Source organism: Lithobates pipiens, unplaced genomic scaffold (genome assembly GCF_037356315.1).
Source record: "Lithobates pipiens isolate NorthernLeopardFrog02 unplaced genomic scaffold, aLitPip1_a1.2 Scaffold_22, whole genome shotgun sequence".
NCBI classification, from domain to species: Eukaryota; Metazoa; Chordata; class Amphibia; order Anura; family Ranidae; genus Lithobates; species Lithobates pipiens.
The window spans coordinates 135497536-135517720 of record NW_027507784.1 but is presented as its reverse complement, the minus strand read 5'-3'; the positions used below and the strand labels follow the sequence as shown (position 1 = coordinate 135517720).

The 20185-nt window shown below is 49.5% G+C and overlaps 16 non-coding genes across 16 annotated transcripts; all 16 read left to right on the top strand.

The window, feature by feature from the left end:
* Positions 1–56: 56 nt before the first annotated feature.
* On the top strand, positions 57–128 carry TRNAC-GCA (transfer RNA cysteine (anticodon GCA)). The gene has a single exon. It is a non-coding gene; the product is annotated as a tRNA-Cys (tRNA).
* Positions 129–442: 314 nt separating this feature from the next.
* TRNAC-GCA (transfer RNA cysteine (anticodon GCA)) lies at positions 443–514 on the top strand. The gene has a single exon. It is a non-coding gene; the product is annotated as a tRNA-Cys (tRNA).
* Positions 515–2194: 1680 nt separating this feature from the next.
* TRNAC-GCA (transfer RNA cysteine (anticodon GCA)) lies at positions 2195–2266 on the top strand. The gene has a single exon. It is a non-coding gene; the product is annotated as a tRNA-Cys (tRNA).
* A 119-nt stretch (positions 2267–2385) lies between these two features.
* On the top strand, positions 2386–2457 carry TRNAC-GCA (transfer RNA cysteine (anticodon GCA)). The gene has a single exon. It is a non-coding gene; the product is annotated as a tRNA-Cys (tRNA).
* Positions 2458–2769: 312 nt separating this feature from the next.
* Positions 2770–2841, top strand: TRNAC-GCA (transfer RNA cysteine (anticodon GCA)). Its single transcript has one exon. It is a non-coding gene; the product is annotated as a tRNA-Cys (tRNA).
* Positions 2842–2963: 122 nt separating this feature from the next.
* Positions 2964–3035, top strand: TRNAC-GCA (transfer RNA cysteine (anticodon GCA)). Its single transcript has one exon. It is a non-coding gene; the product is annotated as a tRNA-Cys (tRNA).
* Positions 3036–3158: 123 nt separating this feature from the next.
* On the top strand, positions 3159–3230 carry TRNAC-GCA (transfer RNA cysteine (anticodon GCA)). Its single transcript has one exon. It is a non-coding gene; the product is annotated as a tRNA-Cys (tRNA).
* A 114-nt stretch (positions 3231–3344) lies between these two features.
* Positions 3345–3416, top strand: TRNAC-GCA (transfer RNA cysteine (anticodon GCA)). Its single transcript has one exon. It is a non-coding gene; the product is annotated as a tRNA-Cys (tRNA).
* Positions 3417–4705: 1289 nt separating this feature from the next.
* Positions 4706–4777, top strand: TRNAC-GCA (transfer RNA cysteine (anticodon GCA)). The gene has a single exon. It is a non-coding gene; the product is annotated as a tRNA-Cys (tRNA).
* A 507-nt stretch (positions 4778–5284) lies between these two features.
* Positions 5285–5356, top strand: TRNAC-GCA (transfer RNA cysteine (anticodon GCA)). Its single transcript has one exon. It is a non-coding gene; the product is annotated as a tRNA-Cys (tRNA).
* A 121-nt stretch (positions 5357–5477) lies between these two features.
* On the top strand, positions 5478–5549 carry TRNAC-GCA (transfer RNA cysteine (anticodon GCA)). The gene has a single exon. It is a non-coding gene; the product is annotated as a tRNA-Cys (tRNA).
* An 887-nt stretch (positions 5550–6436) lies between these two features.
* On the top strand, positions 6437–6508 carry TRNAC-GCA (transfer RNA cysteine (anticodon GCA)). The gene has a single exon. It is a non-coding gene; the product is annotated as a tRNA-Cys (tRNA).
* A 516-nt stretch (positions 6509–7024) lies between these two features.
* TRNAC-GCA (transfer RNA cysteine (anticodon GCA)) lies at positions 7025–7096 on the top strand. The gene has a single exon. It is a non-coding gene; the product is annotated as a tRNA-Cys (tRNA).
* A 121-nt stretch (positions 7097–7217) lies between these two features.
* On the top strand, positions 7218–7289 carry TRNAC-GCA (transfer RNA cysteine (anticodon GCA)). Its single transcript has one exon. It is a non-coding gene; the product is annotated as a tRNA-Cys (tRNA).
* A 314-nt stretch (positions 7290–7603) lies between these two features.
* On the top strand, positions 7604–7675 carry TRNAC-GCA (transfer RNA cysteine (anticodon GCA)). Its single transcript has one exon. It is a non-coding gene; the product is annotated as a tRNA-Cys (tRNA).
* Positions 7676–10867: 3192 nt separating this feature from the next.
* On the top strand, positions 10868–10939 carry TRNAC-GCA (transfer RNA cysteine (anticodon GCA)). The gene has a single exon. It is a non-coding gene; the product is annotated as a tRNA-Cys (tRNA).
* Positions 10940–20185: the final 9246 nt, after the last annotated feature.

Here is a 20185-nt window from a genome sequence, read left to right as displayed (position 1 = left end):
CGAGCCGGTTTAGCACAAAAAAAAAAAAAAAATTCAAACACCGAGGGCAAGGCAAGGGGGGTATAGCTCAGTGGCAGAGCATTCGACTGCAGATCGAGAGGTCCTCGGTTCAAATCCGGGTGCCCCCTCAGCGTTTTGCCCGCAGTCGCGCCGAAAAAGGGAGAGCCGGCGAGTGTCTTTACCGATGCCGTCGAGCCGGTTTAGCACAAAAAAAAATAAATAAATTCAAACACCAAGGGCAAGGCAAGGGGGGTATAGCTCAGTGGTAGAGCATTCGACTGCAGATCGAGAGGTGCTCGGTTCAAATCCGGGTGCCCCCTCAGCGTTTTGCCCGCAGTCGCGCCGAAAAAGGGAGAGCCGGCGAGTGTCTTTACCGATGCCGTCGAGCCGGTTTAGCACAAAAAAAAAAAAAAAAAAATTCAAACACCGAGGGCAAGGCAAGGGGGGTATAGCTCAGTGGCAGAGCATTCGACTGCAGATCGAGAGGTCCTCGGTTCAAATCCGGGTGCCCCCTCAGCGTTTTGCCCGCAGTCGCGCCGAAAAAGGGAGAGCCGGCGAGTGTCTTTACCGATGCCGTCGAGCCGGTTTAGCACAAAAAAAAAAAAAAAAAAAAAAAAATTCAAACACCGAGGACAAGGCAAGGGGGGTATAGCTCAGTGGCAGAGCATTCGACTGCAGATCGAGAGGTCCTCGGTTCAAATCCGGGTGCCCCCCTCAGCGTTTTGCCCGCAGTCGCGCCGAAAAAGGGAGAGCCGGCGAGTGTCTTTACCGATGCCGTCAAGCCGGTTTAGCACAAAAAAAAAAATTTCAAACACTGAGGACAAGGAAAGGGGGGTATAGCTCAGTGGCAGAGCATTCGACTGCAGATCGAGAGGTCCTCGGTTCAAATCCGGGTGCCCCCCTCAGCATTTTGCCCGCAGTCGAGCCGATAAAGGGAGAGCCGGCGAGTGTCTTTACCGATGCCGTCGAGCCGGTTTAGCACAAAAAAATAAAAAAAAAATTCAAACACCAAGGACAAGGCAAGGGGGGTATAGCTCAGTGGCAGAGCATTCGACTGCATATCAAGAGGTCCTCGGTTCAAATCCAGGTGCCCCCTCAGCGTTTTGCCCACAGTCGCGCCGAAAAAGGGAGAGCCGGCGAGTGTCCTTACCGATGCCGTCGAGCCGGTTTAGCACAAAAAACAAAACAAAAATTTAAACACCGAGGACAAGGCAAGGAGGGGTATAGCTCAGTGGCAGAGCATTCGACTGCAGATCGAGAGGTCCTCGGTTCAAATTCGGGTGCCCCCTCAGCGATTTGCCCGCAGTCGCGCCGAAAAAGGGAGAGCCGGCGAGTGTCTTTACCGATGCCGTCGAGCCTATTTAGCACAAAAAAAAAAAAAAAAACTGAAAATTCAAACACCGAGGACAAGGCAAGGAGGGGTATAGCTCAGTGGCAGAGCATTCGACTGCAGATCGAGAGGTTCTCGGTTCAAATCCGGGTGCCCCCTCAGCATTTTGCCCGCAGCCGCGCCGAAAAAGGGAGAGCCGGCGAGTGTCTTTACCGATGCCGTCGAGCCGGTTTAGCACAAAAAAAAAAAAAAAAATTCAAACACCGAGGACAAGGCAAGGAGGGGTATAGCTCAGTGGCAGAGCATTCGACTGCAGATCGAGAGGTTCTCGGTTCAAATCCGGGTGCCCCCTCAGCGTTTTGCCCGCAGTCGCGCCGAAAAAGGGAGAGTCGGCGAGTGTCCTTACCGATGCCGTCGAGCCGGTTTAGCACAAAAAAAAAATAAAAAATTCAAACACCAAGGACAAGGCAAGGGGGGTATAGCTCAGTGGTAGAGCATTCGACTGCAGATCGAGAGGTGCTCGGTTCAAATCCGGGTGCCACCTCAGCGTTTTGCCCGCAGTCGCGCCGAAAAAGGGAGAGCCGGCGAGTGTCTTTACCGATGCCGTCGAGCCGGTTTAGCACAAAAAAAAAAAAAAAAATTCAAACACCAAGGGCAAGGCAAGGGGGGTATAGCTCAGTGGCAGAGCATTCGACTGCAGATCGAGAGGTCCTCGGTTCAAATCCGGGTGCCCCGTCAGCGTTTTGCCCGCAGTCGCGCCGAAAAAGGGAGAGCCGGCGAGTGTCTTTACCGATGCCGTCGAGCCGGTTTAGCACAAAAAAAATAAAAAAAATAAAAAAATTCAAACACCGAGGGCAAGGCAAGGGGGGTATAGCTCAGTGGCAGAGCATTCGACTGCAGATCGAGAGGTCCTCGGTTCAAATCCGGGTGCCCCCTCAGCGTTTTGCCCACAGTCGCGCCGAAAAAGGGAGAGCCGGCGAGTGTCTTTACCGATGCCGTCGAGCCGGTTTAGCACAAAAAAAAAAAAAAAATTCAAACACCGAGGGCAAGGCAAGGGGGGTATAGCTCAGTGGCAGAGCATTCGACTGCAGATCGAGAGGTCCTCGGTTCAAATCCGGGTGCCCCCTCAGCGTTTTGCCCGCAGTCGCGCCGAAAAAGGGAGAGCCGGCGAGTGTCTTTACCGATGCCGTCGAGCCGGTTTAGCACAAAAAAATAAAAATAAATTCAAACACCAAGGGCAAGGCAAGGGGGGTATAGCTCAGTGGTAGAGCATTCGACTGCAGATCGAGAGGTGCTCGGTTCAAATCCGGGTGCCCCCTCAGCGTTTTGCCCGCAGTCGCGCCGAAAAAGGGAGAGCCGGCGAGTGTCTTTACCGATGCCGTCGAGCCGGTTTAGCACAAAAAAAAAAAAAAAAATTCAAACACCGAGGGCAAGGCAAGGGGGGTATAGCTCAGTGGCAGAGCATTCGACTGCAGATCGAGAGGTCCTCGGTTCAAATCCGGGTGCCCCCTCAGCGTTTTGCCCGCAGTCGCGCCGAAAAAGGGAGAGCCGGCGAGTGTCTTTACCGATGCCGTCGAGCCGGTTTAGCACAAAAAAAAAAAAAAAAAAATTCAAACACCGAGGACAAGGCAAGGGGGGTATAGCTCAGTGGCAGAGCATTCGACTGCAGATCGAGAGGTCCTCGGTTCAAATCCGGGTGCCCCCTCAGCGTTTTGCCCGCAGTCGCGCCGAAAAAGGGAGAGCCGGCGAGTGTCTTTACCGATGCCGTCGAGCCGGTTTAGCACAAAAAAAAAAATAAAATAAATTCAAACACCGAGGACAAGGCAAGGGGGGTATAGCTCAGTGGCAGAGCATTCGACTGCAGATCGAGAGGTCCTCGGTTCAAATCCGGGTGCCCCCTCAGCGTTTTGCCCGCAGTCGCGCCGAAAAAGGGAGAGCCGGCGAGTGTCTTTACCGATGCCGTCAAGCCGGTTTAGCAAAAAAAAAAAATTTCAAACACTGAGGACAAGGCAAGGGGGGTATAGCTCAGTGGCAGAGCATTCGACTGCAGATCGAGAGGTCCTCGGTTCAAATCCGGGTGCCCCCTCAGCATTTTGCCCGCAGTCGAGCCGATAAAGGGAGAGCCGGCGAGTGTCTTTACCGATGCCGTCGAGCCGGTTTAGCACAAAAAAAATAAAAAAAAAATTCAAACACCAAGGACAAGGCAAGGGGGGTATAGCTCAGTGGCAGAGCATTCGACTGCATATCAAGAGGTCCTCGGTTCAAATCCAGGTGCCCCCTCAGCGTTTTGCCCACAGTCGCGCCGAAAAAGGGAGAGCCGGCGAGTGTCCTTACCGATGCCGTCGAGCCGGTTTAGCACAAAAAACAAAACAAAAATTTAAACACCGAGGACAAGGCAAGGAGGGGTATAGCTCAGTGGCAGAGCATTCGACTGCAGATCGAGAGGTCCTCGGTTCAAATTCGGGTGCCCCCTCAGCGATTTGCCCGCAGTCGCGCCGAAAAAGGGAGAGCCGGCGAGTGTCTTTACCGATGCCGTCGAGCCTATTTAGCACAAAAAAAAAAAAAAAAACTGAACATTCAAACACCGAGGACAAGGCAAGGAGGGGTATAGCTCAGTGGCAGAGCATTCGACTGCAGATCGAGAGGTTCTCGGTTCAAATCCGGGTGCCCCCTCAGCATTTTGCCCGCAGCCGCGCCGAAAAAGGGAGAGCCGGCGAGTGTCTTTACCGATGCCGTCGAGCCGGTTTAGCACAAAAAAAAAAAAAAAAATTCAAACACCGAGGACAAGGCAAGGAGGGGTATAGCTCAGTGGCAGAGCATTCGACTGCAGATCGAGAGGTTCTCGGTTCAAATCCGGGTGCCCCCTCAGCGTTTTGCCCGCAGTCGCGCCGAAAAAGGGAGAGTCGGCGAGTGTCCTTACCGATGCCGTCGAGCCGGTTTAGCACAAAAATAAAATAAAAAATTCAAACACCAAGGACAAGGCAAGAGGGGTATAGCTCAGTGGCAGAGCATTCGACTGCAGATCGAGAGGTCCTCGGTTCAAATCCGGGAGCCCCCTCAGCATTTTGCCCGCAGTCGTGACGAAAAAGGGAGAGCCGGCGAGTGTCCTTACCGATGCCGTCGAGCCGGTTTAGCACAAAAAAAAATAAATAAAAATTCAAACACCAAGGACAAGGCAAGGGGGGTATAGCTCAGTGGCAGAGCATTCGACGGCAGATCGAGAGGTCCTCGGTTCAAATCCGGGTGCCCCTTCAGCGTTTTGCCCGCAGACGCGCCGAAAAAGGGAGAGCCGGCGAGTGTCCTTACCGATGCCGTCGAGCCGGTTTAGCACAAAATTAAAAAAAATAAAAATTCAAACACGGAGGACAAGGTAAGGGGGGTATAGCTCAGTGGCAGAGCATTCGACTGCAGATCGAGAGGTCCTCGGTTCAAATCCGGGTGCCCCCTCAGCATTTTGCCCGCAGTTGCGCCGAAAAAGGGAGAGCCGGCGAGTGTCCTTACCGATGCCGTCGAGCCGGTTTAGCACAAAAAAAAAATAAAAATAATTCAAACACCGAGGACAAGGCAAGGAGGGGTATAGCTCAGTGGCAGAGCATTCGACTGCAGATCGAGAGGTCCTCGGTTCAAATCCGGGTGCCCCCTCAGCGTTTTGCCCGCAGTCGCGCCGAAAAAGGGAGAGCCGGCGAGTGTCTTTACCGATGCCGTCGAGCCGGTTTAGCACAAAAAAAAAAAAATTTAAACACCGAGGACAAGTCAAGGAGGGGTATAGCTCAGTGGCAGAGCATTCGACTGCAGATCGAGAGGTCCTCGGTTCAAATCCGGGTGCCCCCTCAGCGTTTTGTCCGCAGTCGCGCCGAAAAAGGGAGAGCCGGCGAGTGTCTTTACCGATGCCGTCGAGCCGGTTTAGCACAAAAAAAAAAAAAAAAAATATTCAAACACCGAGGACAAGGCAAGGGGGGTATAGCTCAGTGGCAGAGCATTCGACTGCAGATCGAGAGGTCCTCGGTTCAAATCCGGGTGCCCCCTCAGCATTTTGCACGCAGTCGCGCCGAAAAAGGGAGAGCCGGCGAGTGTCTTTACCGATGCCGTCGAGCCGGTTTAGCACAAAAAAAAAAAAAAAATATTCAAACACCGAGGACAAGGCAAGGGGGGTATAGCTCAGTGGCAGAGCATTCGACTGCAGATCGAGAGGTCCTCGGTTCAAATCCGGGTGCCCCCTCCGCGTTTTGCCCGCAGTCGCGCCGAAAAAGGGAGAGCCGGCGAGTGTCTTTACCGATGCCGTCGAGCCGGTTTAGCACAAAAAAAAAAAAAATTCAAACACCGAGGACAAGGCAAGGGGGGTATAGCTCAGTGGCAGAGCATTCGACTGCAAATCGAGAGGTTCTCGGTTCAAATCCGGGTGCCCCCTCAGCATTTTGCCCGCAGCCGCGCCGAAAAAGGGAGAGCCGGCGAGTGTCTTTACCGATGCCGTCGAGCCGGTTTAGCACAAAAAAAAAAAAATTCAAACACCGAGGACAAGGCAAGGAGGGGTATAGCTCAGTGGCAGAGCATTCGACTGCAGATCGAGAGGTTCTCGGTTCAAATCCGGGTGCCCCCTCAGCGTTTTGCCCGCAGTCGCGCCGAAAAAGGGAGAGTCGGCGAGTGTCCTTACCGATGCCGTCGAGCCGGTTTAGCACAAAAATAAAATAAAAAATTCAAACACCAAGGACAAGGCAAGAGGGGTATAGCTCAGTGGCAGAGCATTCGACTGCAGATCGAGAGGTCCTCGGTTCAAATCCGGGAGCCCCCTCAGCATTTTACCCGCAGTCGTGACGAAAAAGGGAGAGCCGGCGAGTGTCCTTACCGATGCCGTCGAGCCGGTTTAGCACAAAAAAAAATAAATAAAAATTCAAACACCAAGGACAAGGCAAGGGGGGTATAGCTCAGTGGCAGAGCATTCGACGGCAGATCGAGAGGTCCTCGGTTCAAATCCGGGTGCCCCTTCAGCGTTTTGCCCGCAGACGCGCCGAAAAAGGGAGAGCCGGCGAGTGTCCTTACCGATGCCGTCGAGCCGGTTTAGCACAAAATTAAAAAAAATAAAAATTCAAACACGGAGGACAAGGTAAGGGGGGTATAGCTCAGTGGCAGAGCATTCGACTGCAGATCGAGAGGTCCTCGGTTCAAATCCGGGTGCCCCCTCAGCGTTTTGCCCGCAGTTGCGCCGAAAAAGGGAGAGCCGGCGAGTGTCCTTACCGATGCCGTCGAGCCGGTTTAGCACAAAAAAAAATAAAAATAATTCAAACACCGAGGACAAGGCAAGGAGGGGTATAGCTCAGTGGCAGAGCATTCGACTGCAGATCGAGAGGTCCTCGGTTCAAATCCGGGTGCCCCCTCAGCGTTTTGCCCGCAGTCGCGCCGAAAAAGGGAGAGCCGGCGAGTGTCTTTACCGATGCCGTCGAGCCGGTTTAGCACAAAAAAAAAAAAAAAAAAAAATTTAAACACCGAGGACAAGTCAAGGAGGGGTATAGCTCAGTGGCAGAGCATTCGACTGCAGATCGAGAGGTCCTCGGTTCAAATCCGGGTGCCCCCTCAGCGTTTTGTCCGCAGTCGCGCCGAAAAAGGGAGAGCCGGCGAGTGTCTTTACCGATGCCGTCGAGCCGGTTTAGCACAAAAAAAAAAAAAAAAAAAATATTCAAACACCGAGGACAAGGCAAGGGGGGTATAGCTCAGTGGCAGAGCATTCGACTGCAGATCGAGAGGTCCTCGGTTCAAATCCGGGTGCCCCCTCAGCATTTTGCACGCAGTCGCGCCGAAAAAGGGAGAGCCGGCGAGTGTCTTTACCGATGCCGTCGAGCCGGTTTAGCACAAAAAAAAAAAAAAAATATTCAAACACCGAGGACAAGGCAAGGGGGGTATAGCTCAGTGGCAGAGCATTCGACTGCAGATCGAGAGGTCCTCGGTTCAAATCCGGGTGCCCCCTCAGCGTTTTGCCCGCAGTCGCGCCGAAAAAGGGAGAGCCGGCGAGTGTCTTTACCGATGCCGTCGAGCCGGTTTAGCACAAAAAAAAAAAAAATTCAAACACCGAGGACAAGGCAAGGGGGGTATAGCTCAGTGGCAGAGCATTCGACTGCAAATCGAGAGGTCCTCGGTTCAAATCCGGGTGCTCCCTCAGCATTTTGCCCGCAGTCGCGCCGAAAAAGGGAGAGCCGGCGAGTGTCTTTACCGATGCCGTCGAGCCGGTTTAGCACAAAAAAAAAAAAAAAAAAAAAATTCAAACACCGAGGACAAGGCAAGGGGGGTATAGCTCAGTGGCAGAGCATTCGACTGCAGATCGAGAGGTCCTCGGTTCAAATCCGGGTGCCCCCTCAGCGTTTTGCCCGCAGTCGCGCCGAAAAAGGGAGAGCCGGCGAGTGTCTTTACCGATGCCGTCGAGCCGGTTTAGCACAAAAAAAAAAAAAAAAAAAATTCAAACACCGAGGACAAGGCAAGGGGGGTATAGCTCAGTGGCAGAGCATTCGACTGCAGATCGAGAGGTTCTCGGTTCAAATCCGGGTGCCCCCTCAGCGTTTTGCCCGCAGCCGCGCCGAAAAAGGGAGAGCCGGCGAGTGTCTTTACCGATGCCGTCGAGCCGGTTTAGCACAAAAAAAAAAAAAAAAATTCAAACACCGAGGACAAGGCAAGGAGGGGTATAGCTCAGTGGCAGAGCATTCGACTGCAGATCGAGAGGTTCTCGGTTCAAATCAGGGTGCCCCCTCAGCGGTTTGCCCGCAGTCGCGCCGAAAAAGGGAGAGCCGGCGAGTGTCCTTACCGATGCCGTCGAGCCGGTTTAGCACAAAAAAAAATAAAAATTCAAACACCAAAGACAAGGCAAGAGGGGTATAGCTCAGTGGCAGAGCATTCGACTGCAGATCGAGAGGTCCTCGGTTCAAATCCGGGTGCCCCCTCAGCGTTTTGCCCGCAGTCGTGACGAAAAAGGGAGAGCCGGCGAGTGTCCTTACCGATGCCGTCGAGCCGGTTTAGCACAAAAAAAAAAAAAAAAATTCAAACACCGAGGACAAGGCAAGGAGGGGTATAGCTCAGTGGCAGAGCATTCGACTGCAGATCGAGAGGTTCTCGGTTCAAATCAGGGTGCCCCCTCAGCGGTTTGCCCGCAGTCGCGCCGAAAAAGGGAGAGCCGGCGAGTGTCCTTACCGATGCCGTCGAGCCGGTTTAGCACAAAAAAAAAAATAAATTCAAACACCAAAGACAAGGCAAGAGGGGTATAGCTCAGTGGCAGAGCATTCGACTGCAGATCAAGAGGTCCTCGGTTCAAATCCGGGTGCACCCTCAGCGCTTTGCCCGCAGTCGCGCCGAAAAAGGGAGAGCCGGCGAGTGTCCTTACCGATGCCGTCAAGCCGTTTTAGCACAAAAAAAAAAAAAAAAAAAAAATTCAAACACCAAGGACAAGGCAAGGGGGGTATAGCTCAGTGGCAGAGCATTCGACTGCATATCAAGAGGTCCTCGGTTCAAATCCAGGTGCCCCCTCAGCGTTTTGCCCACAGTCGCGCCGAAAAAGGGAGAGCCGGCGAGTGTCCTTACCGATGCCGTCGAGCCGGTTTAGCACAAAAAAAAAAAAAAATTTAAACACCGAGGACAAGGCAAGGAGGGGTATAGCTCAGTGGCAGAGCATTCGACTGCAGATCGAGAGGTTCTCGGTTCAAATCCGGGTGCCCCCCTCAGCGTTTTGCCCGCAGCCGCGCCGAAAAAGGGAGAGCCGGCGAGTGTCTTTACCGATGCCGTCGAGCCGATTTAGCAGAAAAAAAAAAAAAATTCAAACACCGAGGACAAGGCAAGGAGGGGTATAGCTCAGTGGCAGAGCATTCGACTGCAGATCGAGAGGTTCTCGGTTCAAATCCGGGTGCCCCCTCAGCGTTTTGCTCGCAGCCGCGCCGAAAAAGGGAGAGCCGGCGAGTGTCCTTACCGATGCCGTCGAGCCGGTTTAGCACAAAAAAAAAAAAAAATTCAAACACCAAAGACAAGGCAAGAGGGGTATAGCTCAGTGGCAGAGCATTCGACTGCAGATCGAGAGGTCCTCGGTTCAAATCCGGGTGCCCCCTCAGCGTTTTGCCCGCAGTCGTGACGAAAAAGGGAGAGCCGGCGAGTGTCCTTACCGATGCCGTCGAGCCGGTTTAGCACAAAAAAAAAAAAAAAAAAAATTCAAACACCAAGGACAAGGCAAGGGGGGTATAGCTCAGTGGCAGAGCATTCGACGGCAGATCGAGAGGTCCTCGGTTCAAATCCGGGTGCCCCTTCAGCGTTTTGCCCGCAGACGCGCCGAAAAAGGGAGAGCCGGCGAGTGTCCTTACCGATGCCGTCGAGCCGGTTTAGCACAAAATAAAAAAAATTAAAAATTCAAACACGGAGGACAAGGTAAGGGGGGTATAGCTCAGTGGCAGAGCATTCGACTGCAGATCAAGAGGTCCTCGGTTCAAATCCGGGTGCACCCTCAGCGCTTTGCCCGCAGTCGCGCCGAAAAAGGGAGAGCCGGCGAGTGTCCTTACCGATGCCGTCGAGCCGGTTTAGCACAAAAAAAAAAAAAAAAAAATCAAACACCGAGGACAAGGTAAGGGGGGTATAGCTCAGTGGCAGAGCATTCGACTGCAGATCAAGAGGTCCTCGGTTCAAATCCGGGAGCCCCCTCAGCGTTTTGCCCGCAGTCGTGACGAAAAAGGGAGAGCCGGCGAGTGTCTTTACCGATGCCGTTGAGCCGGTTTAGCACAAAAAAAAAAAATTCAAACACCAAGGACAAGGCAAGGGGGGTATAGCTTAGTGGCAGAGCATTCGACTGCAGATCGAGAGGTCCTCGGTTCAAATCCGTGTGCCCCCTCAGCGTCTCTCCCACAGTCGCGCCGAAAAATCGAGAGCCGGTGAGTGTCTTTACCGATGCCGTCGAGCCGGTTTAGCACAAAAAAAAAAATTCAAACACCGAGGACAAGGCAAGGGGGGTATAGCTCAGTGGCAGAGCATTCGACTGCATATCGAGAGGTCCTCGGTTGAAATCCGGGTGCCCCCTCAGCGTTTTGCCCGCAGTCGCGCCGAAAAAGGGAGAGCCGGCGAGTGTCCTTACCGATGCCGTCGAGCCGGTTTAGCACAAAAAAAAAATATAAATTCAAACACCAAGGACAAGGCAAGGGGGGTATAGCTCATTGGCAGAGCATTCGACTGCAGATCGAGAGGTCCTCCGTTCAAATCCGGGTGCCCCCTCAGCGTTTTGCCCGCAGTCGCGCCGAAAAAGGGAGAGCCGGCAAGTGTCTTTACCGATGCCGTCGAGCCGGTTTAGCACAACAAAATAAATAAATAAATAAATTCAAACACCGAGGACAAGTCAAGGTGGGTATAACTCAGTGGCAGAGCATTCGACTGCAGATCGTAGAGGTTCTCGGTTCAAATCCGGGTGCCCCCTCAGCATTTTGCTCGCAGTCGCGCCAAAAAAGGGAGAGCCGGCGACTGTCTTTACCGATGCCGTCGAGCCGGTTTAGCAAAAAAATAAAAAAATTCAAAGACTGAGGTCAAGGCAAGGGGGGTATAGCTCAGTGGCAGAGCATTCGACTGCAGATCGAGAGGTCCTCGGTTCAAATCCGGGTGCCCCCTCAGCGTTTTGCCCGCAGTCGCGCCGAAAAAGGGAGAGCCGGCAAGTGTCTTTACCGATGCCGTCGAGCCGGTTTAGCACAACAAAATAAATAAATAAATAAATTCAAACACCGAGGACAAGTCAAGGTGGGTATAACTCAGTGGCAGAGCATTCGACTGCAGATCGTAGAGGTTCTCGGTTCAAATCCGGGTGCCCCCTCAGCATTTTGCTCGCAGTCGCGCCAAAAAAGGGAGAGCCGGCGACTGTCTTTACCGATGCCGTCGAGCCGGTTTAGCAAAAAAATAAAAAAATTCAAAGACTGAGGTCAAGGCAAGGGGGGTATATCTCAGTGGCAGAGCATTCGACTGCAGATTGAGAGGTCCTCGGTTCAAATCCAGTTGCCCCCCCCAGCACCCTGCCCGCAGTCGCACCGAAAAAGTGAGAGCCGGCAAGTGTCTTTACCGATGCCGTCAAGCCGGTTTAACAAAAAAAAAATTCAAATAGTGAGGACAAGGCAAGGGGGTCTAGCTCAGTGGCAGAGCATTCAACTGCAGATCAAGAGGTCCTCGGTTCAAATCCAGGTGCCTCCTCAGAATTTTGCCCGCAGTCGCGCCAAAAAAGAGAGAGCCGGCAAGTGTCTTTACTGATGCAGTCAAGCCGGTATATCTCAGTGGCAGAGCATTTCACTGCAGATCGGGAGGTCCTCGGTTCAAATCCGGGTGCCTCCTCAGCATATTGCCCGCAGTCGCTCCGAAAAAAGGGAAAGCCGGCGAGTGTCTTTACCGATGCTGTTGAGACTGTTTAGCAAAATAAATAAATAAATTCAAACACTGAGGGCAAGGCAAGGGTGGTATAGCTCAGTGGCAGAGCATTCTACTGCAGATCACGAGGTCCTCGGTTGAAATCCAAGTGCCTCCTCAGCATTTTGCCCCCTCAGCATTTTGCCTGCAGTCGCGCAGAAAAAGGGAGAGCCGGCGAGTGTTTTTACCGATGCCGTCGAGCCGGTTTAGCAAAACAATAAATAAATATATAAATTCAGCCGGTTTAGCAAAAAAATAAAAATAAATAAATAAATAAATTCAAACACTGAGGACAAGGCAAGGGGGGTATAGCTCAGTGGTAGAGCATTTGACTGCAGATCAAGAGGTCCTTGGTTCAAAGCCGGTTCCCCCCCTCAGCGTTTAGCCAGCAGTCGCGCCGAAAAAGGGAGAGCTGGCAAGTGTCTTTACCGTTGCCATTGAGCCAGTTTAGCAAAAAATAATTCAAACACTGAGGACAAGGCAAGGGGGTTATGGCTCAGTGGTAAAGCATTCGACTGCAGATCTAGAGGTCCTCGGCTTTAAATCCAGGTGCCCCCAAAAAGTCGTGCCAGCGATTGTCTTTACCAATGCTGTCAAGCTGGTTTAGCAAAAAAAATAAAAAAATTCAAACACCAAGATCAAAGCAAGGGGTTATGGCTCAGTGGCAGAGCACACAACTATAGATCAGGAGGTCCTTGGCTCAAATCTAGGTGCCCCATCCCACAGCCACAGCAAAAAGGCTGAGCCAGCAAGTGTCTTTACCAATGCCATCAAGCTGATTTAGGAAAAAAGTATGCAGAGATCATGTTCAATCACCTTCTCCTGCAATTATCACTGTGTTTGCTGGCAATCCTCAGGATCACTGCTGTTCACAGTTTCAAAAACAGACACCTGTGTTTCAACTATTTCTAGTCTACTCATACTAATTCAAATGGATTTAACATTTGTAAACTTATTTTTTTTAAGATCTACTTCAGTGAATACTGTCACTTGTATTCAATATGCCTTGTGGGTAGTCACTCTTGTGTCACACATTTCAGAGTCAGTACCACAATCACAGATTGCAGGCAGCAAGGTACCATGGAATATGAGGGCCTTAGATGTTGAAAGTAAACAGCAGAGGAGAAGCTGCAAAGCATGTAGAGAATCCAGGAAGTTGTGGAAAGAGCTTACTGGCAGACAGGCAGCACTCACAACATGAAAGGAGATTCAAGTAAGGTCATATTTGATAGTCAAAAATAACTATTATATGACAATGCTGATGTTATAAAATGAAAGTGTATGCTGTCACTATTAAATCTCCTTTACGTTACAGAGTTTTGGGCCATTGTGCACATAATTTGTGCTAAGGGTTCCAGTACCCCCCATCACCCCCACCACCAAAAAAGCCATACAAAAACAAAGAGCTGTAAAGTGTCTCTACAAACATCTTGGCTCACCTTCTCCAGATATGCAGGCATGACACATTTTATCTGCCAAAAATAAGGTTGAGATGAAGAGATGAATTCCTTTGATGAAAGATTAGGGCAAGTTTACCTTTAGCAAAAAGCTTCTTAAGCAGATAAGGGAGGTCTATAGATTAACCACTTTAATATCAGTGCCCAGGCCAATATTCAGCTTTCAGTGCTGTTGCACATTGAATAACAATTGCGCGATCATGCAGCACTCTAACATAAGACATTTTTATCATTTGTTTCACACAAATATTTTTTATTTTGGTGGTATTTACCGGTAATCACTGCTGGGTTTTTTATTTATTTTATTTATTTTTTTCTAAATAAACTAAACTGTTTTTCTTAGTTTCTGTTATACAATTTGGAAAATAAGTAATTTTTCTTCTTTACTGATAGGCACTGATGAGGCTGCACTGATGGACACTAATAAGGCAGCACTGATAGGCACTGATAAGGCTGCACAGATGAGGGGTCACTGATAGACAGCACTGATGGGCACTGATAGGCAGCACTGATATTCAGGACACTCATGATCAGTGCCCTGATTATCAGTGTAAGCAGTGTACTGACAGGTTATCAGCATTCCTTTCCTCACAAAGACACAGCACATGAGAACAGGACTGCTGAAAACTGGCAAATCTGTTTACATGTGATCAGCTGTGATTGGACACAGCTGATCACATGGTAAAGGAGCGCTGTGATTGACCATTTACATCAATTTGTGATCTGCTGAAGGACACAGAGCATGCTTGATGTCCCGCAAGAGGCGTGCAGGGGGCAAGGTTCTCGGAGGACATCTATGGATGCACTCCCAGAACTATATTACTGCACTGTAGCCATCTTTTGGCTATAGCGCAGTACTAAATTGGTTAAAAACAAGATATGCAGCTTTAACTAAAGTTAAATAATGCCCTTGTTATACGTATAAGCTATTTACATACCTCATGAATCCTGACTGGGAAACTTCTGGAATGCTGCTAAGGATGTTACTAAGAGAAGCGTAGTGTTACTAGCATTACTGCTTACCTTCCCCATTACAGGAGCGAGCTCTCAAATGCTGAGCTCAGAGCTTCTGCATCAGGGGAAAGAAAGTACATGTGAGGTGTTTCAAAGAAAGAGCTTACACCTGTAATGGTGAAGATGAGAAGTAACCCTAGGCTTTTCTTAGCAACATCATTAGAAACATCCTAGAAGCTTTTCAGTCAGGCTTCATGAGGTACATTAACCACTTCAATACAGGGCACTTAAACACCTTCCTGCCCAGACCAATTTTGAGCTTTCAGCGCTGTCGCACTTTGAATGACAATTTCTCGGACATGGCACATGGTGGTATTTGATCACCTCTACGGTTTTTATTTTTTGCGCTACAAATAAAAAAATATCGGAAATTTTGAAAAAAAATATGTTTTTTTTGTTTCATTTTTAAAACTTTGTAAATAAGTAAGTTTTCTCTTTCACTGATGGGCACTGATGGGGCTACACTGATGGGCACTGATAAGGCGGCACTGATGGGCACCAATGATGTGGCACCAATGAAGTGGCACTGATGAGGTGGCATTGATGGACACTGATAGGCGGCACTGATAGGCGGCACGGATGGGCGACACGGAAGGGCGACACGGATGGACACTGATAGGTGGCACAAATTGGCACTGATAGCTGGCACGGATTGGCATGGAAGGGCGGCACAGATGGGCATGGATAGGCGGCACAGATGGACATGGATAGGCGGCACAGATGGGCATGGATAGGCGGCACAGATGGGCATGGGTGGGCACTGATAGGCGGCACAGGTGGGCACTAATAGGCGGCACAGGTGGGCACTGATAGGCGGCACAGGTGGGCACTGATAGGCAGCACAGGTGGGCACTGATAGGCAGCACAGGTGGGCACTCATAGGCGGCATTGGTGTTATACTGTACTAATGGATGCCAATCAGTGCCAAACAATAATGCATGCCAATCAGTGATGCCCATTGTGGGCACTGATTGGCATCCATTATGGGCACTGATTGGCATCCATTGTGCTGGCTGGCATCCCTGGTGGTCTAGGGAGGATTACCTTTTGCTGGGCATCCCTGGTGGTCTGGTGGCGTCCCTGGTGGTCCAGTGTGGGCATCCTCGGGGGGGCTGTGCTGATAATCGATCAGCACAGATCCCCCTGTCAGAGGAGCAGCCGATCGGCTCTCTGACAGACGCGAGTGAGGAAAAGCCGATCACCGGCTCTTCCTATTTACACTGTGATTCGCCGTGTTTGGACACGGCTGATCACGTGGTAAAGAGTCTCTGTCGGAGACTCTTTACCGAGATCGTAGTTGCAGGGTGTCAGACTGACACCCCGCAACAACGATCGCCGCGATGCGCACCCCCCGGGGGCGCGCAGCGGCTCATAATCCTGATCACGTCATATGACGTCTGATCAGGATTATGAAACCACTTTGCCACCGTCAATTGCCTATAGGGCAGGCGCAAGTGGTTAATTGACTACACCTATTGCAAGGGCTTTATTCAACTTTTGTCAAAGCTGCACAGGTTGTTTCTGTCTACAGATGTTCCTTATCTGCATTGGCAGTTTTTTGCTATGGGTAAACTATGTCTTTAAGGCTTCTATCTCACATACTGTATGCATTATATATGTGTGCATTATACCTATGGCACCTCATAAAAAGTATAGGTGTATTTTTTTGTTGCAGGCTTGCAGAATAAATGCTGCACACTGAACCTGGAATGCTATAAATATATGAACTTTCTGAAAACAGGGCGAACCTGACTGAAATATGTGTTGTGATTATCCTCCCAGAAACATGACAAGAAGCTGCCTTTCATTCATTCTCGGGGTTGTAGTTGCACAGCAGGTCTTCTGAGTTCTCCACTGTTTGGATTTACTCAACACTAAAAAAAACAGTCCCTCTCTTTCCTTTGCCAAGCTCGCCCTCACTTTCTCTCTCACAAGTTCTCTTTCAATCTCTTTCTTTCTCTCTCTCTATAACTTTCATTAAGTTCCAGACATTTTTGGCTTTACTTGTACCAGCCCAAATTGGCATCCAGATTATGGCGTCCTAAACACAACATTATTTCACCAAGATTTATGAACTGCAAGTTGCATCATAAAACCAAGTAAGACTGGTACATTAAAAATGCAGTTTTGCCATTGGTCGGTGACCTGGTGTTAATCTCCCAGGAGAGCTCAGTTTTTACCTCGGTCCAGGACAGAACAGGAGTCCAGCCAAAGAACAAATTTACAGTGAATAAAAAAACAGGGGGAAAAAAAGAAAATGGATTTCACAGTAAAAACAGAACCATGGTGTGCTTTGTTTAAAGCCATGAAGCTTATATTTCATTTATTTAGTCTGTACTGTTGAGGGTGTGGGGAAGTGGAAAACGGAAGGAATGAAGACATGTAGACTAAGCACGATAGGTAATAAGGTATCCAAGCAATAATAAAATTTCTTAAGTTAGTAAACATTACAGACTTGTTAAAATAGATGAAACCCATCAGCAACACTTTGAATAATTGTACTTTGTAATGTAAAAAACAAATGTAACGTTACTTGGTGATGTCTTATTTAAAACATCAATCCCTTATGCTGTGTACACACAATCGGAATTCTCGTCAGAAAATGCTCTGATGGTTTTCCAGACGGAATTTCGATGGAATTCCGCTCAAGCTGTCTTGCCTACACACAGTCACACCAAATTCCGATCATTTATAATGCGGTGACGTACAACACGTACGATAGGACTAGAAAAGGGAAGTTCAATAGCCAGTAGCCAATAGCTTCCATCTCGTAGTTGAATCTGAACGTGCGTGATTTTTGGCATGTCGCAATTGCATACACACAATCGGAATTTCCGATAGAAAGTTTTTCCGTCTGGGAAATCGAGAACATGCTATCAATTTTTCGCTGACGGAAATTCGGACAGCTAAATTCCAATGGAGCATACACACGGTCTCATTTTCCGATGAAAAGCTCTCATCGGTCTTTTTCTGGCTGGAATTCCGATCGTGTGTACGTGGCATTAGTCATGTCTTGAAGGGGTATTTGTCTTGACTGGTGTAAGGCTGATACGTTAGTTGCCTTAACCTGACAACCCCCCACTACTAACCAACCACCATAATTATTCTTACCTTACCAATGAAACACGACACACTGTGCGGATTAAATGGCCACCAAAGGCCCCTTTATTAAATCCAAACACAACATTATATAAAATAACTATAAATGCTTAACACCTTCTTGCACCTTCAGCTCAATGACCGACAGTCCATCTTACCATATAGGGAAGGTCCCCATACCAAGATAGGTCCCAACCCTTACCACACCATATATATATATATATATATATATATATATATATATATATATATATATATATATATATAGAGAGAGAGAGAGAGAGAGAGAGAGAGAGAGAGAGAGAGAGAGAGAGAGAGAGAGAGAGATATTATGCATATTTACCACCATCATTCTGACTTTCACTGCCACAGCCAGTGACCCTTCACGCGTGGGCGACCCGCCACAGCCATAAGGCCATTGTAATCCATCCTGGAGCCCCAGAAACCACATGTCTATTCCTACTGCGCAAAGATGAACCCCGTCTCCCCTCAGATAAAGGCCAGCGTCTTTTTCTAACTCGCAATGGCGCACCACCAGCCCCCCATTGTGGACTACAAACTTTGCTACCACTTTATTAGTTTTTATCCTGGCTTTTACATGTTCCACTGACTGTGCCCCCTGCCAAGCCACCCGTCCAAAGATGTATGGCAAGACAATTACCGTGTCCAGGAAAAACACCCGGAGATGTAGGAAGTCCCATTTTATATCCCTGATTTATATCTCTGATGAGCTTTCTAGAGGCCCTTAGGCACAGGTCATTGCCCCCAACATGTAGCAGGAGCACATCTGGTGGCCTATGCAGACGAGCATAATGCTGGATTTCTGGCAATACCCTGGACCACAGCATCCCTGGGATCCCTATCCCTCGAATCATAGCCTCTGCCTGGGAAAAATCCAACTGCCTTCCCTCCAGCCTGATCAATGCATCTTTTTCCCCCCAATTCACATAAGAATGGCCCAGGATCCACATCAAACACACTGGGCCTGTAAAAGAAAGAAAGGAGACATATACCCAGGGAGCAGGCACCACATATCCTTCATGCACGTACCCCGGAAAGACATTCCACAGACAGCAACATAAAACACAACAACAAAGGGCCAAGCTCCCCCCCTACAGGAGGTGAGGGCGAACATATAACCTGAACCAATTAGACTCCCAGCACCCCATACACTGCAGAATTTGATTGCTCAAACCCCAGCGCGATGCTCCTGTCGCTGCCCCAATGGGAAATGAATGGGACGAATAATCTGTCACCACGACCCCCTCCACCTTCAAACATTTCTTGAACACTGTCATGAATTGGTACCTGGACAGTGGCAACCCCTCTTCATGAATCAAGAAAGGACCCACCCCAGAAGGCCTTAAAACCGTATTACCCGGTACCTTTTCCTAACAGATCTGTCTTTGACTTGCGGGTGAGCAACATCACCGAATCAACCCCCATTGCCACATCCGAGACACCTAACCCCCCAGCCACAGACTTAGATGGGCTGACCAATTTGCCCAGCCTCAATGCCCCAAAAAAATCCATTACAAATGCCGTCTTGAACAAGTGGACTTCAAAGGAAGAAAAACACACTCGTGGTAATACTGCCGTTAAAACCTCTAACATACCCAATGACACTGGCTGCATAGAATCAGGTTTCGCCCTGCCCTTCCTATAACCCCATAGCACCTTTCGTACAATGAAATTCTTAGTCATGTCTTCTAAACCTCCCAATTTGAACATAAAAGCCAAGCCAGCCATCTTGCTGTTCAAAGATGCCACTGACACTCCCTCCTCGCAATTCCCACCAAGAAAATAAAGTAGCGCAGCCAGATCCAGAACAACCCCCAATGCGACTCACCAACTTGTACCACTCACGCCAGACCCACTCGTACAACCTCCAAGTGGATTCCGCTACCGACCTCCAGACCAACGCCACCACGGTACTATCACAAGGTCCCATAAACAACCAGAACGCGGAACCCCAATCTGTTCTGCCTCCGGAGCTAACTGATGGAATCTGTCCCACTGCAAACGAGAGAGTGCATCAGCCACTTCATTCTCAACACCCGGTATATGCACAACACAGATAACAATGGTCAAAATAAGACATCGCAACACCAAATGGAGTAACAACCTCACCACCGGCAAAGAGGACACAGTCAGTGAGTCGATTGCTTGAACCACCCCTAAGTTATCACAATGAAAATGAACCCTCCAGTCCCTGAACTCCGCCCCCCAGAGCTCCACTGCCAACACAATAGGGAACAATTCAAACAACATCAAGTTCCTTATTTGACAATGTCTCCGGCCACTGCTCGGCACACCACCTCCCCTTAAAGAATGCTGCAAATCCCATGGACCCTGCAGCATCCGTGAACAGTTCCAATCCTTGCGCCTGTACCACCGGCCCAAGCCAAAATGACCTCCCATTATATTGCTCCAAAAAACATTTCCAAACCTCTAGATTCTCCCTGTGATCCCAACCAAAACAAACAAAGTGATGCAGGACTTTAACCCCAGCCATGGTGGCTGCCAGCCGCCGGCAGAACACCCTTCCTATTGGCATAATGCGGCACGCAAAATTAAGTTTTCCCAGTAGGGACTGTAATTTCCACAATTGTATGTTTTAAGCGTCAAGCTACTGCTGCCACTGACGCCTTAAGATCATCCAGCTTATCTACAGGAAGCCAGCACTCCATACGCTCGGTATCAATCACGATACCCAGAAACTTCAACACTGGCACTGGACCTTCCGTCTTGTCCTGGGCCAACGGTACACCAAAAACCTGAAAAACATGCTGGATAGCCAATCACTAAAAAATCATCCAAATTGTGTAAAACTGAATGAAGGCCCGACATATCCCTGACCACCCATTCTAAAAAAGAACTAAACACTTCAAAATAA